This window comes from Equus quagga, chromosome 14 (genome assembly GCF_021613505.1).
Source record: "Equus quagga isolate Etosha38 chromosome 14, UCLA_HA_Equagga_1.0, whole genome shotgun sequence".
Taxonomy (NCBI): Eukaryota; Metazoa; Chordata; class Mammalia; order Perissodactyla; family Equidae; genus Equus; species Equus quagga.
The window spans coordinates 64,926,732-64,940,189 of NC_060280.1; the positions used below are offsets into that span (position 1 = coordinate 64,926,732).

Genomic DNA, 13,458 nt, shown 5'->3' on the forward strand with positions numbered 1-13,458 from the left:
TTTTCCCTCACCCTCTTCTCACTCTTTTTCTCTGTGCTTCCCTTGAATGATACCTACTCCCCTGCTTTTAAAGGCTACCTGTATGTTAGTAACTACCAAAGTTTTATGTTCAGTCAAACTTATGCCAAACTCCAAAACTTTATTCAGTCACGTGTCACTTAATGACGGGGATATGTTCTGGAAAATGCATCATTAGGAGATTTTCTCATTGTGTGAACACCATAGAGTGTACTTACACAAGCGTAGATGGTCTAGCCCACTACGCATCTATGCTATATGGTACTAATCTTATGGGACCACCATCGAATATACAATACATGGTTGAGTGAAACATCATTATGTGGCACAGGACTATACCCAATATTTCCTATATAGCTCTAGCTGGATATTCCACAGACACCTAAGATGCTTTATGCCATTCTCATTCCCCACTCACACTGCCCACCCAAATTATTCATTTCCCTTCCTGAAACTTGCTGTTCTTCCTTTAATTTCCCATCTGTGTTGGAAGCACTGTGATCAATCCAGTAGCCCAAATCAGAAAATTCAGAGTTACCCTAGATCAGGGATGGGCAAACTACAGCCCATGGGCTAAATTCAGCCTATTGCCTGATGTTTTTTTAATAGCACCTTTATTTAGCTACAATTCACATGCCATAAAATTCACTATTTTAAAAGGCAGAATTCAGTGGCTATTAGTATATTCACAGAGTGTTGCCTGTTTTTGTAAATAAAGTTTTACTGGAACACAGCCATGCCATTTGTTTACAGATTGTCTATGGCTGCCTTTGCAGTACAACAGCAAAGCTGAGTAGCTTTGCACAAAGACTACGTGGCCTATAATCCTAAAATATTTACTATCTTGGCCTTTAGAAAAACACGTTTGCCAACCTCTATCCTAGATTGCTTGATCTCTCTCAACTCCTATATTTAATCTATTACTAAATCCTGTAATATTATACCTCCTAAATTAGAGTGAGAGCTACTATAAACTTCCTCAATACTTCCTAAATAATAGTGAGAGCTACCAGTGACAGCTTACTATAAATATTCTAAACATTTTTATTTTTTCAACTTTAAGGGGCCAGCCCAGTGGCACAGTGGTTAAGCTCACACGCTCTGCTTCGGTGGAGCAGGGCTCACCGGTTCGGATCCCTGGTGTGGACCTACATGGCTTATCAAGCCATGCTGTGGCAGGTGTCCCACGTATAAAATAGAGGAAGATGGGAAGAGACGTTAGTTCAGGACCAATCTGCCTCAGCAAAAAGAGGAGGATTGGTCGTGCATGTTAGCTCAGGGCTAATCTTCCTCAAAAAAAACAAAAAACAAACAAAGAAAACTGAGATATAATGAACATGGCATAAAATTAACTATTTTAAAGCATACATTCCAGTGATTTCAATATATTTACTATGTTGTGCAATCATTACCACTATCTCGTTCTAGAATATTTCCATTACTCCCAAAAGAAACCCTGAAACCCTGTACCAATAAGCAGTTAGTCCTACTTCTCTTCACTCCCAGCCCCTGGTAACCACAAATCTACTTTCTGTCTCTACAGATTTGTCTTTTCTGAACATTTCATATGAATGGAATCATACAATACATGGCCTTTTTCTCTCTGGCTTCTTACACATAACAATGTTTTCTAGGTTCATCTATGCCGTAGTGTGTATCAAGTACGCTATCTCTTTTTACCACAGAAGAATATTCCATTGTATGGTTATACCACATTTTGTTTATCTATTCATCCATTGATGAACATTTGGCTTGTTTCAACTTTTTAGCTATCATAAATAATGCTGCTATGAATATGTTGTAAAATTTTTGCATGGACTAAGCACTTCACAAACACTCACATAATCCTCACAACTCTCTGAGATAAGTGATATCATCATCATCATCATCATTACTATTATTATCTTCATTTTTTTTTAAGATTTTATTTTTCCTTTTTCTCCCCAAAGCCCCCCAGTACATAGTTGTGTATTCTTAGTTGTGGGTCCTTCTAGATGTGGCATGTGGGATGCCACCTCAGCATGGCCTGATGAGTGGTGCCATGTCCGCGCCCAGGATTCGAACCAGCAAAACCCTGGGCCACTGAAGCAGAGCACACAAACTTAACCACTTGGCCACGGGGCCGGCCTCATGTTATCTTCACTTTAAAGATGAGGACATTAGGGCAGTGAGATAAAAAAAAAAACTTGCCCAAGGTCACAAAGGTAGTAAGTGGTGGAGTTAGGATTTGAATCAGAGCAGCCTGACTCCATCCATATTCTTAACCACTAACAGTGCTGCCTTGTTTAACTACAACTAAAATCCATTTTCTCTATCCCCATTGCCACTACTTATCAGACCTCCTCAGCTCTTATCTGTTTTATTACAATAGTCTTCTAACTGCTCTCCCAGACTCTAATCTTATCTCTCTTACATCCTCATATTGCCACCAAAGTCCCCTTTCTAAACCATAAGTCGGACTGTGTCCTGGCCCTTTTTGTAAAGCCTTTCTATGGCTCACTATCATCTAACAATGGATCAAACTTTTATCAGTCACAGATGCATTTATTAAAGTGAAATCTTATGTGAAAATCCAATAGGCATAACAGGTTAAAAGCAGAGATGCTCTTGTTGAATAGAAGGAAAAAATAGGGGTTGTTTGAATGTGTTTGTGAGGAAAGCGTGATCTTTTAGCCCTGCCTCATATACCTACCTACTCAAAAAGGCATCTTAGACATTTCAAAAAAAACCCTTAGACCTTTTGGAATATTCTGAGAAACCACCAGCCCATCACTTAATCCTCTAAGAAATTAGTGCTGGTTCCCTGAATACACCAAGTTGTTTCAACGCTTTAGAGTTTTTACATAAATTATCCCTCTGGAAAACTCATTTACACTCAGCAAACTTCTCATAACTTGAAATCTTTGTTCAAATATTATTTCCTTTATAAAGCCTTCTCTAGCCTATTCCTTACTCTGACAATTGCAAATATTGCTCACAATCTCTAGCACATTCTGATTGCTGATGTCCCTTGTAAAATATAGTACTCAAAACTGAAGATAATACTCCAGATATGGTGTGACTGCCACAAAGGGTAAGACTACAACAACTCTTTCAGCAAATCTGAAAGTGAATTTGGAATCAAGTAGCCAACTACCACCCAAAGCAGTTTTGTGTCTTAACGTCCCAACAACAATAGGGTAAAGTTCCCAGCTAATAACCTTCACACCTAGGGCAGAAACTTCCAAGTACCACAACGCATCACCTGAAGCAAGCTTGCAAAACGTTGGACCAAAGCAACCACCTGTGTTTTTCACTGCTATACCTAAGCTGTCAAGCACTGCTAACGAACAACCCATTAAAATAAGCCACAAGCAGAGTCCCAACAAAGTGAAAATCCCCACCAAGTGCTAGCCTATCAATGCTGCCTTCAACTTGTCCTCTATCATCTATTTCTTTAATTTCCTTTAGCTGCTATTCCATGACTTCATCTCAGCATACAAATTGTTTTCATACTTCTCAAAAATTAGTATTAGGTAGTTGGACTCTCAACTGTAATTGCCTAAACATCAACATCACACAAATATGTATACAAACTTACCAGCCTTCAACTCTATCCCTACCGGCTTCCTGCCTCACCCGAGACTAATCCCTCCACCCACGCACGAAAAGGTCCCTGCTGAGGGATGCTCCATGACAGCGCACTCTCTCCCTTACATCTACGTTTCCTCGGGTCCACTGGTTCTTTCCCCTCAACATAACTACAGGCTTAAGTCAAATATCTAATAAAAAGACAATACATATTCAACCAACGCCCTTTCCAGTTACCATCGCTTGCTCACTCCTTCCCATCACAGCCAAGTTTCCCACGAGTCATTTATACCACCAGCCTTCAAATCAGTATGATGCTGATTTTTATCTTAGTGGTTACTCTAGGGATTATAACATGTACCCTAAATTATCACAATCTACTTCAAATTAATACCGACCTGATTGTAGTAAAACACAGCAACTTTCCTCCAACATAACTCCATTTCCTCAACCTTCCTTTAGGTACTTATATTACATCAATACGTGTTAGAAATCCAGAAATTAAATGCTATAATTACTTCTTTAAGCCATTTTATGCCTTTTAAAGAAATTAAGAGAAGGGAAAAAAGTATATTTACATAGTCTTTTATTTCCTACATATCATCTTTTACGCTTTTCTTCATTTCCTCCTGTGGATGTGAGTTACCACTTGATGTCATTCCATTGCAGCCTGGGCACTTCCTCTGGAATGTCTTGTATAACAGGTCTGCTGTTAAGAAATTCTCTGTCTTTGGTTATTTGGGAAGGTTTTTATTTTGCCTTCATTTTGAAGGATAGTTTTGCTAGATATAGAATCTATGGTTCACAGTATTTTTATTTCAAAATTTTGAATCTGTGAATCCACTGCTTTCTGGCCTCCATTTTTTTGTGATGAGAACTCAGCTATAAATCATATTGTTGCTACCTTGTAGGTGAGGAGTCATTTTTCTCTTGTTGCTTTCAAGCTTCTCTCTCTTTCAGGAAAGTGACTGACATGTCTAGATGTGGAGCTCTTTGTGTTTATCCTGCTTGAAATGCACTGAGCTTCCTAAAGCTATAAATTTATTTTTTATGATACAGTTTGGAAGTTTTTGCCCATTATTTCTTCACGTGTTTTTTCTGTCCCTTTTTCTTTCTCCTCTGCTTCTAAAATTTCCATTGTAAATATGTTGGTATGCTTGATATTGTCCCACAGATCTGTGAGGTTCTGATTATTTTTCTCCAATGGTTTCTTCTCTGATCTCCAGACTGGATTACTTCTACTGATATTTCTCCAAGTTCACTGGTTCTTCATTCTGCCACCTCAAATCTGTTATTGAACTCATGCAGGGAATTTTTCATTTCAGTTATTGTACTTTTCAATTCTAGAATTTTCATTTTGTTCTCTTCTATAGTTTCTATTTCCTTACTGAGATTCCCTATTTGTTAAATCATTGTCACCATATTTTCTGTTAGTTACTTAGACAAGGTTTCTTTCTTTCTTTCTTTCTTTGTGAGGAAGATTGGCCCTGAGCTAACATCTGTTGGCAATCTCCCTCTTTTTGCCTGAGGAAGACTGTCACTGAGTTAACATCTGTGCCACTCTTCTTCTATTTTATGTGAGATATTGCCACAGCATGGCACAACAAGCAGTGCTAGGTCTGTGCCCGGGATCCGAACCTGCGAACCCTGGGCCACCGAAGCAGTCTATGAACTTAACCACTACGCGCCACCAGGCCAGGCCCTGGACATGGTTTCTTTTAATTGTTTGAACAAATTTATAATAATTGCCATGAAGCTTTTGCTAAAAATAACATCTAGACCCACTCCAAGAAAGTTTCTATTGATTACTTTTTTTCCTGAGCATGGATCACATGTTCCTGAGTTTTTTTCTTTAAAACCTTGTAGTGTTGTTTTAATAAAACTAGGTACTATAGACAATACATTTAACCAGTTCTGGAGTATGGTCTTTCCCCCTCTGTGACTGTTAGTGTTCTTTGTTTTGTTTTGTTCTGTTTTTCAGTAACCTTGAAATAATTTGAGAATCCGTCTCCCTGTGGTGTGCAGCCACTGATTTCTCTAAATTTTTTTTTTAATTCTTATTTTTTAGCCTAGCTTCCTTGAGCTCATTCCTTTGTCTACATTAATTAGCAGTCAAGCTGACAGACCCTTCACCCTTTGCTGACAAATCTGTTGGTGAGTTGAGGAGTGCACTCAAAGTTCAGAAAGTTTCAAAGTGAGCCTCAGATTTTACTCTTTGCTGGGCTCTCTCAGGACTTTCTAGTGGATGCCATGTCCCCAGTAAGCCGAAGATGAATGGAGAACTTATCCTGTTGTGGTTCTCTCACTAACAGGATCTCCCTACTAAGTTTCTGGCTAGTCAATCATTCTGTTGCTCACCCCTAGCAAGACCCCAATCTCTAGCCAGCAAGGCTATGAACCTTCCACACTCATTTCCTACCAAACTTGCTATTTTTACTGACAACATGACTGGGCATGCGTTTTCCTGTCTTTTCTTCCAAATTAAGTCAGCTGCCTCTGGCAACAAATCTGCTGGTTTTTAAAGCCAGCCCAACCTTGGTTACATATGCTTCCCCTTGGGGATGAGACAGAAAGGTATAGAGGCTCAGGCAAGAAAACCAAAGACTTGCTGTTCTAATCACAAGTTCAAAGATTTTCATGAATTAAAGCTTCTCAATTTGCTATTTGCCACTGGTTCATGTTCAGAGCCCTAAATGGTTGTTTTTGACAATTTTGTCCAGGTTTTTATATTTGTTCTTTAGACAGATTTGTCAACTTATTCACTCTGTCATTGCTATAAGTCCTGCCACTTCTATTTATACTATTTTCAATTTCTACATATATTTTAGAATGTAGTTATCACATCATATGTAACATTTATGTTTTATATATACAGTTGAATAAACTGGAGTATACAATTTAAACAGTTGTTATGTTCATGATCAAGTTTAGAAAACACTGGTAATATCTCTCCATCTCCCCTTCCTCATTATGCACTCATACCTCACCCCATTACATTCTGATTTCCATTCTTATTACACTAGTGAAACAGCTCTCTTTGAGAGCACTGAGTCCATCTTTGCCACAAAGCCAGAGGCTACCTTTCGGTCCTTATAATATCTGATTTTCTATAGCATTTAACACTACTCCTTTTTGAAATTCCTGTTTCCCTTGGCTTTTATAACACCACAATCTTATTTCCTCAAAGCAACTTTTTCATATACTTCATGATCTCACTTTCAACTTAAATACTGATGGCACTAAGGGTTTCATTTTTAAACCTATTCTTTTCTGCATTATCACATATTGATGACCAACTACAATCTATCTGCTGATAGAAAGAATATCTCTAGGCTCCAACTTATCCCTAATTTCCAGACTACTATATCCAATTACTTAATGGACAACTTTCACCAACTGGTGCCTCAAACTCAATATATCTAAAACAACACAATTCATCCAATCTATTTTTAGCCCTGGTATTCTCTATCTCAGTAAATGACATTAGCATTCACACCAATAACAGGGTCAAAAATCTAAAAATCATCTTACATACCATCTTACTCAGTTATTCCTTTACCTAGCAGTGTGACTTTCAACAAGTTTAGTAAACCCTGGATATGCTTAATTAATTACAATTTTAGGAATACTGGCTACTTCTTTCACATAAACAATGATGAAACAAAAAGTCTTGAGGAGAGAAAATGGAGTCATTACTATATAAATAATGCTAATTTAGGAACATTAGCTCTGTAAACAAGCCATTGCCTGTGCCTAAATCTCCCAGTACTAAAAAATCTGTCTCGCTCTCTTCTTCAATGGGGCTTTAGTAACAGGAGGGTAAAAAATACCTGATATTAAGATTGTTTTGCTGCTATGTCCATGAGCTAAATTTTCAAAACAGAAATTTGGTTTATATTTGTAATCAAAGATCCTCCCAGAAATACTTAATTAAAGATCTTTTATATGGAAGAGTAGATTCTTCAACCTGGTGAATGGGAAAGAACGTGTCCTCTGGAGTCATATAGTCCTTGGGTTAAATCTCAGCTACGTCACAACCTTAGGCAAATTAGTTAGCCTCCTTGAACCTCAGTTTCTCTGTCTGTAAAATGATAATAAAAATATCTAAGTTACAAGATTATTGTGATGTTAAAATGAAATAGATGAATTCACTACCTTACTTCAATACCTTATCACCCTTGAATATTACTATACAGCTCCTTAACTAGTTTTGGTGCTCAACCCAATTCTTCCTCACACAGCAGTAATTCAAGATAAAATTCATTTCTTTTACACAGTTGATTTATTCACTCATTCACTCATTCATTCGATAAACAGTTACTGACCATTTCCTTCAGTAAATATTTGCATCCCACAGTATGGACTGGAGAGCAAGAAGAGACACGACGATACAATCATGAGCAAAATCAGACGTGGCCCATAAATTTGTAAAGTTTGGTGTCTAGTGGGAGAGAGAAGTCATTAAATAACTACAAAAATTAATGTAAAACCACAACTGAGCTAAGTACTACTAAGAAAGGATATAGGGCAATGAGAGGGTGTGATATGGGATCCGGCCAAGTCGGAGAATTCACATAAAGCCCTTCACTACTGAGCCTTTCCTATCTTACCAGCCTTACTTCTGGCCATTTTCTCACAGACAGACTATATTTAAACCATACTAAACAACTTAGGAATATGAAATACACCATGCTCTCTCTCATCTTCAAATCTTTTGAACACATTACAGCATTTCTGAAATACCATGCTCCCCCTAGTTAATTCCACCAAGTACCCAAAGATGCAGTCCTTGTGTTACTTTTTTTAAAGCCTTCACCACACATTAATATTAATATTAATAACCTGATCATGTTCAGGGTCTGCTGATTCCTCCACCTGGTAAGTGATTTTCCCCCTTGTAAATGATTAGTATTTTATGGAGAGAGATTCTGAGATTATGCCAAAATCCTGTCCTCATCTGTATTAATGTCCCAGCACTGTGAAAACAAATTACCACAAAGTAGGTGGCTTAGAACAACTATAATTTATGCACTCATAGTTCTGGAAGCAAGTTTAAAATCAAGGAATTGGCAGGGCCTCAATCTATCTGGAGGCTCTAGGGGATAACTGTCTCTATGCCTCCTCTAGTTTCCGGTGGTTGTCAGTTTTCTTTGACTTGTAGCTGAATCATGCCAATCTACTTTGTTCTTTTTCAAGATTGTTTTGGCTATTCTGGGTCTCTTGCAATTCGATACAAATTTTGGGATGAGATTGTCAATTTCTGTAAAAAACGTCAGCTTAGACTCTCATAGGAATTACAGTGAATCTGTACATCAGTCCGAGGAGTACTGCCATCTTAACAATGTTAACTCTTACAATCCATGAACATGGGATGTTCTTCTGATCATTTAGATCTTAAATTTTTTTCAGTGTTGTTTTGTACTTTGTTGTATTTTCCAGAAAATGAGATTTGCACTTCTTTCATTAAATTTATTCCTAAGAATTTTATTCTTACGGATGCTATTGTAAACTGAATTGTTTTATTTCCTTCATTTTCAGATTGTTCATTGTAAAGGTATAAAAATACAATTGATTTGCATATACTGCTCTCACATCCTGCAACCTTGCTGACCTCTTACTTAGTTTTCAGTTTTTTCATGGATTCGTTAGGATTTTCTATATACAGATCATGTCATCTTTGAATATAGTTAGTTTTACCTATTCCTTTCCAATCTAGACGACTTTTATGTCTCTTTCTTGCCTAATTGCTGTGGCTAGGACCCACAGTACAATGTTGAAGAGAGATGAAATCTTTGTCTTAAAATCCCTGATCTGAGAGGGAAAACATCTAGTTGTTTACCACTAAGTATGGTGTTAGCTGTGGGTTTTTCAGAGCTTCTTCACCATATGAAGAAAGTTCCCTTCTATTTCTAGTTTGTTGAATGTTTGTATCATGAAAGTGCGTCGGATTCTGTCAAGTGCTTTTTCTGCATCTATTGGGGTGATTGTGTCATTTTGTTTTTTGTTTTACTGATATGATGTATAACATTAATGGATTTTGGTGTGGTGAACCAACCTTGCATTCTTGGGATAAAGTCTACTTGGTCATAGTGTCTAATTCTTTTTATATGTTACTGGATTTTGTTTGTATCTATTTTGTTTGTAATGTTTGCATCCATAGTCACAAGAGATACTGGTCTATAGTTTTCTCTTCTTGTGATATCTTTGTCTGGCATTGGTAATACCGACCTCATAGAATGAGCCAGGAAGTGTTCCATCCTCTTCTATTTTTTAGCAAACTTTGTGAAGAATTGCTCTTAATTCTTCTTTAAATGTTTGGTAGAATTCAGCAGTGACACCTAGATGTAGGCCTGGACGTATATTTAGAAGCAGTTTTTTGATTACTGCTTCAGTCTCTTGACTTAATGCACGTCTATTCATTGTCTATTCCTTCTGGAGTCAGTTTTAATAGTTTGTGTATTTCTAGGAATTTGTCCATTTATCTAAGATAAAAAATTTGCTGGTGTATAATTGTTCAGGTATTACTTTATAATAATTTTTATTTCTTTAGGGTCAGTAGTAATGTCCCCTCTTTCATTTCTGATTCTAATATTTTGAGTCTTTATTTTCTCTTGGTCAATCTAGCTAAAGATTTGTAAATTTTGTTGATCTTCTCAAAGAACCAGCTTTTGGTTTCATTGATTTTCTCCAAATTTTTTTATTCTCTATTTCATTAAATTCTGCTATAATCTTTATTATTTCCTTCTTTCAGCTTGCTTTAGGTTTGATTTGCTCTTTCTTTTTCAATGTCTTAAGGTAGAAGACTATGTTGTTGATCTTCCTTATTATAGGCATTTTGCAGCTATAAACTTCCTTCTATGTCCTGCTTTAGTTGCACCCCATAGGTTTTAGCTTGTTTTGTCTTTATTTTCACTCATCTCAAAGTATTTTCTGAATTTGCTTTTGATTTCTTCTTTGACCCACTGCTTACTTTGAAATACACTGTTTAATCTGTGAGTTCCCCAGATTTCTTCCTGCTACTCTATTTCATTCTATCTATTTCTAATTTCATTCTATCGCTGTTGTAAAACACACTTTGTATTACTGCTAACTTTTTAAATTTATTCAGGTTTGTTTTATGGCTTGGTATATGGTCTATCCTTAAGAATGTTTTGTGTTTATTTGAGAAGCATGTATATTCTGCAGTTGTTAGGTGGAGTGTTCTATAGATGTCTGTTAGGTCTAGTTGGTTTACAGTGTTGTTCAAGTCTTATTTTTCCTTCTTGCTCTTCTGTCTATTCCCTTTTGTAGTTTTTTTTTTAATAAACATTACATTTATTAATGTTACAAATCCAACAATATATTGTTATGACTATTTATTTACCATCTGTAGCAATTTATTAATCCAATGCAGTTTTTCTCACACACACATCCTTTGTGCTGTTATTAGCCAATATATTACAGATATATTACAAGCCTTACAATGCAATATATATACATATATATAATTTCATACCACCACTTAAATAGGTTAAGAGAAGGAGAAAAGTATGCATCTCTTCTGTCTTCTATAAATTATATAACTACCTTTACTGGTGCTCTTTGTTCTTTTGTGTGGACTCAAATTACCATCTGGGGGGTCACTTGCTTTCACCCTGAAGAACTTCCTTTAGTATTTCTTATAAGGTGAGTCTGTAAGCTACAAATTCTCTCAGTTATTGATTATCTGGGAAAGTCTTTATTTTGCCATCATTTTTGAAAGATAGCTTTACTTTGGTTAATAATTTTTTTCTTTGAGCACTTTTAAAATGTTATTCTATTGACTTCCATTGTTTCTGCTGAAAAGTCTACTATTAATTTTACAGAGTTCTCTCTAAATGACACATCATTTTTCTCTTGATGCTTCCAATATTTTCTCCTTGTCTTTGACTTTCATTATTCTTACCATGATGTATCTGCTTATAGATCTCTTCATGTTTAATCTTACTTAGATTTTGTTGAGCTTCTTGGATATGTAGGTTATTGTTTTTCAATAACTCATGAATTTTAATAAATTTGTGAAGTTTACAGCCACTACTTCCTTACATATGTTTTCTGTTCTTTCTCTCTCTCTTCTTATGGTACTCCCATTATACATATATTATTGCACTTGATAGTGTCCCACATTTCTCTGAGGCTTTGTTCATTGTTCCTAATTCATTTTCTACTTGCATAATGTCTACTGGAAGAAGAAGAAGAAGTGAATTTTTAGGTAGATCAGTAGACATTACAACCAGAAGGACCTACAACTAGAATATACAACTATGTGCTGGGGGGCTTGGGGAGAAGAAGAAGAAGAAGAAGAAAAAAAGGAGATTCACAACAGATGTTAGTTCAGGGCCAATCTTTAAAAAAAAAAGACTCACACTTATCCTGAAGATTCTTAGACACAAAATTACAAGATTTGGAGATTGGAGATGTACAATGAGATTAATGTTGTTTTCATGCCAGCTAATACAATATTGATCCTTCAGCCCATGGATCAAGAAGTAATTTGGACTTTCAAGTCTTACTATTTAAGAAATACATTTTGGGCTGGCCCAGTGGCACAGCAGTTAAGTGCACACATTCCACTTTGGCGGCCTTGGGTCTGCCTGTTTAGATCCCGGGTGCGCATGTGGCACCGCTCATCAAGCCATGCAGTGGCAGATGTCCCACATATAAAAAAAAAAAAAGTAGAGGAAGATGGGCACGGATGTTAGCTCAGGGCTAATCTTCCTCAGCAAAAAGAGGAGGACTGGCAGATGTTAGTTCAGGGCTGATCTTCCTTAAAAAAATAAATAAATGAAATAAAATAAAAAATTTAAAAAAATACATTTTGTAAGGCATAGATAATATTCCTCTGATGGATCTGGGCAAAGTAAACTGGAAACCTTCTAGAAAGGATTCACCATTCTAGATGCCATTAAGAACATTCATGATGTGGGGCCAGCCTGGTGGCAAAGTGTTTGAGTTTGTGTGCTCTGCTTTGGTGGCCTAGGGTTGACAGGTTCAGATCCCGGGCATGGACCTAGCACTGCTTGTCAAGCCACACTGTGGTGGTATCCCACATAAAATAGAGTAAGACTGGGACAGACGTTAGCTCAGTGGCAGTCTTCCTCAAGCAAAAAGAGGAAGATTGGCAACAGATGTTAATTGAGAGAAAATCTTCCTCAAAGAAAAAAAAAATCTGTGATTCACAGAAAAAAGTCAAAATATCAACATTAACAGGAGTTTGGAAGAAGTTGATTCCAACCCTCATCGATGACTTTGAGGGGTTCAAGAAACCAGCACACGAAGTTAACTACAGATGTGGCAGAAATAGCAAAAGAACTAGAATTAGAAGTGGAGTCTGAAAACGTGACTGAATTGCTGCAATCTCATGATAAAACTTTTACAGATGAGGAGTTTCTTCTTGTGGATGAGCAAAGAAAGTGGTTTCTTGAGACAGAATCTACTCCTGGCAAAGATGCTGTGAAAACTGTTGAGATGAAAACAAAGGATTTGAAATATGGCATAAACTTAGCTGTTAAAGCAGCAGCAGGGTTTGAGAGGATTGACTTCAATTTTGAAAGAAGTTCTACTGTAGCATTACATGCTACAGAAAAATCATTCGTGAAAGGAAGAGCCAATCAGTGCGGTAAAATTCACTGTTGTCTTATTTTAAGAAATTGCTACAGCCGCTCCAACCTTCAACAACCACCACCCTGAGCAGTCAGCAGCCATCAACATCATCAAGACCTTCCACCAGCAGACAGATTACAACTCGCTGAAGGCTCAGATGATGGTTAGCAATTTTCAGCAATAAAGTATTTTTTAAATAAGGTGTGAGTACATTGTTTTTTTAGACATAATGCTATTGCACACTTAATA

The 13,458-nt window shown here is 36.8% G+C and overlaps 1 protein-coding gene across 4 annotated transcripts in view; it reads right to left on the reverse strand.

The window, feature by feature from the left end:
• The window catches only part of SIK3 (SIK family kinase 3), a 239,746-nt gene that overhangs the window by 91,235 nt on the left and 135,053 nt on the right, over positions 1 to 13,458 (reverse strand). The gene's annotated exons all lie outside the window — the stretch shown is intronic.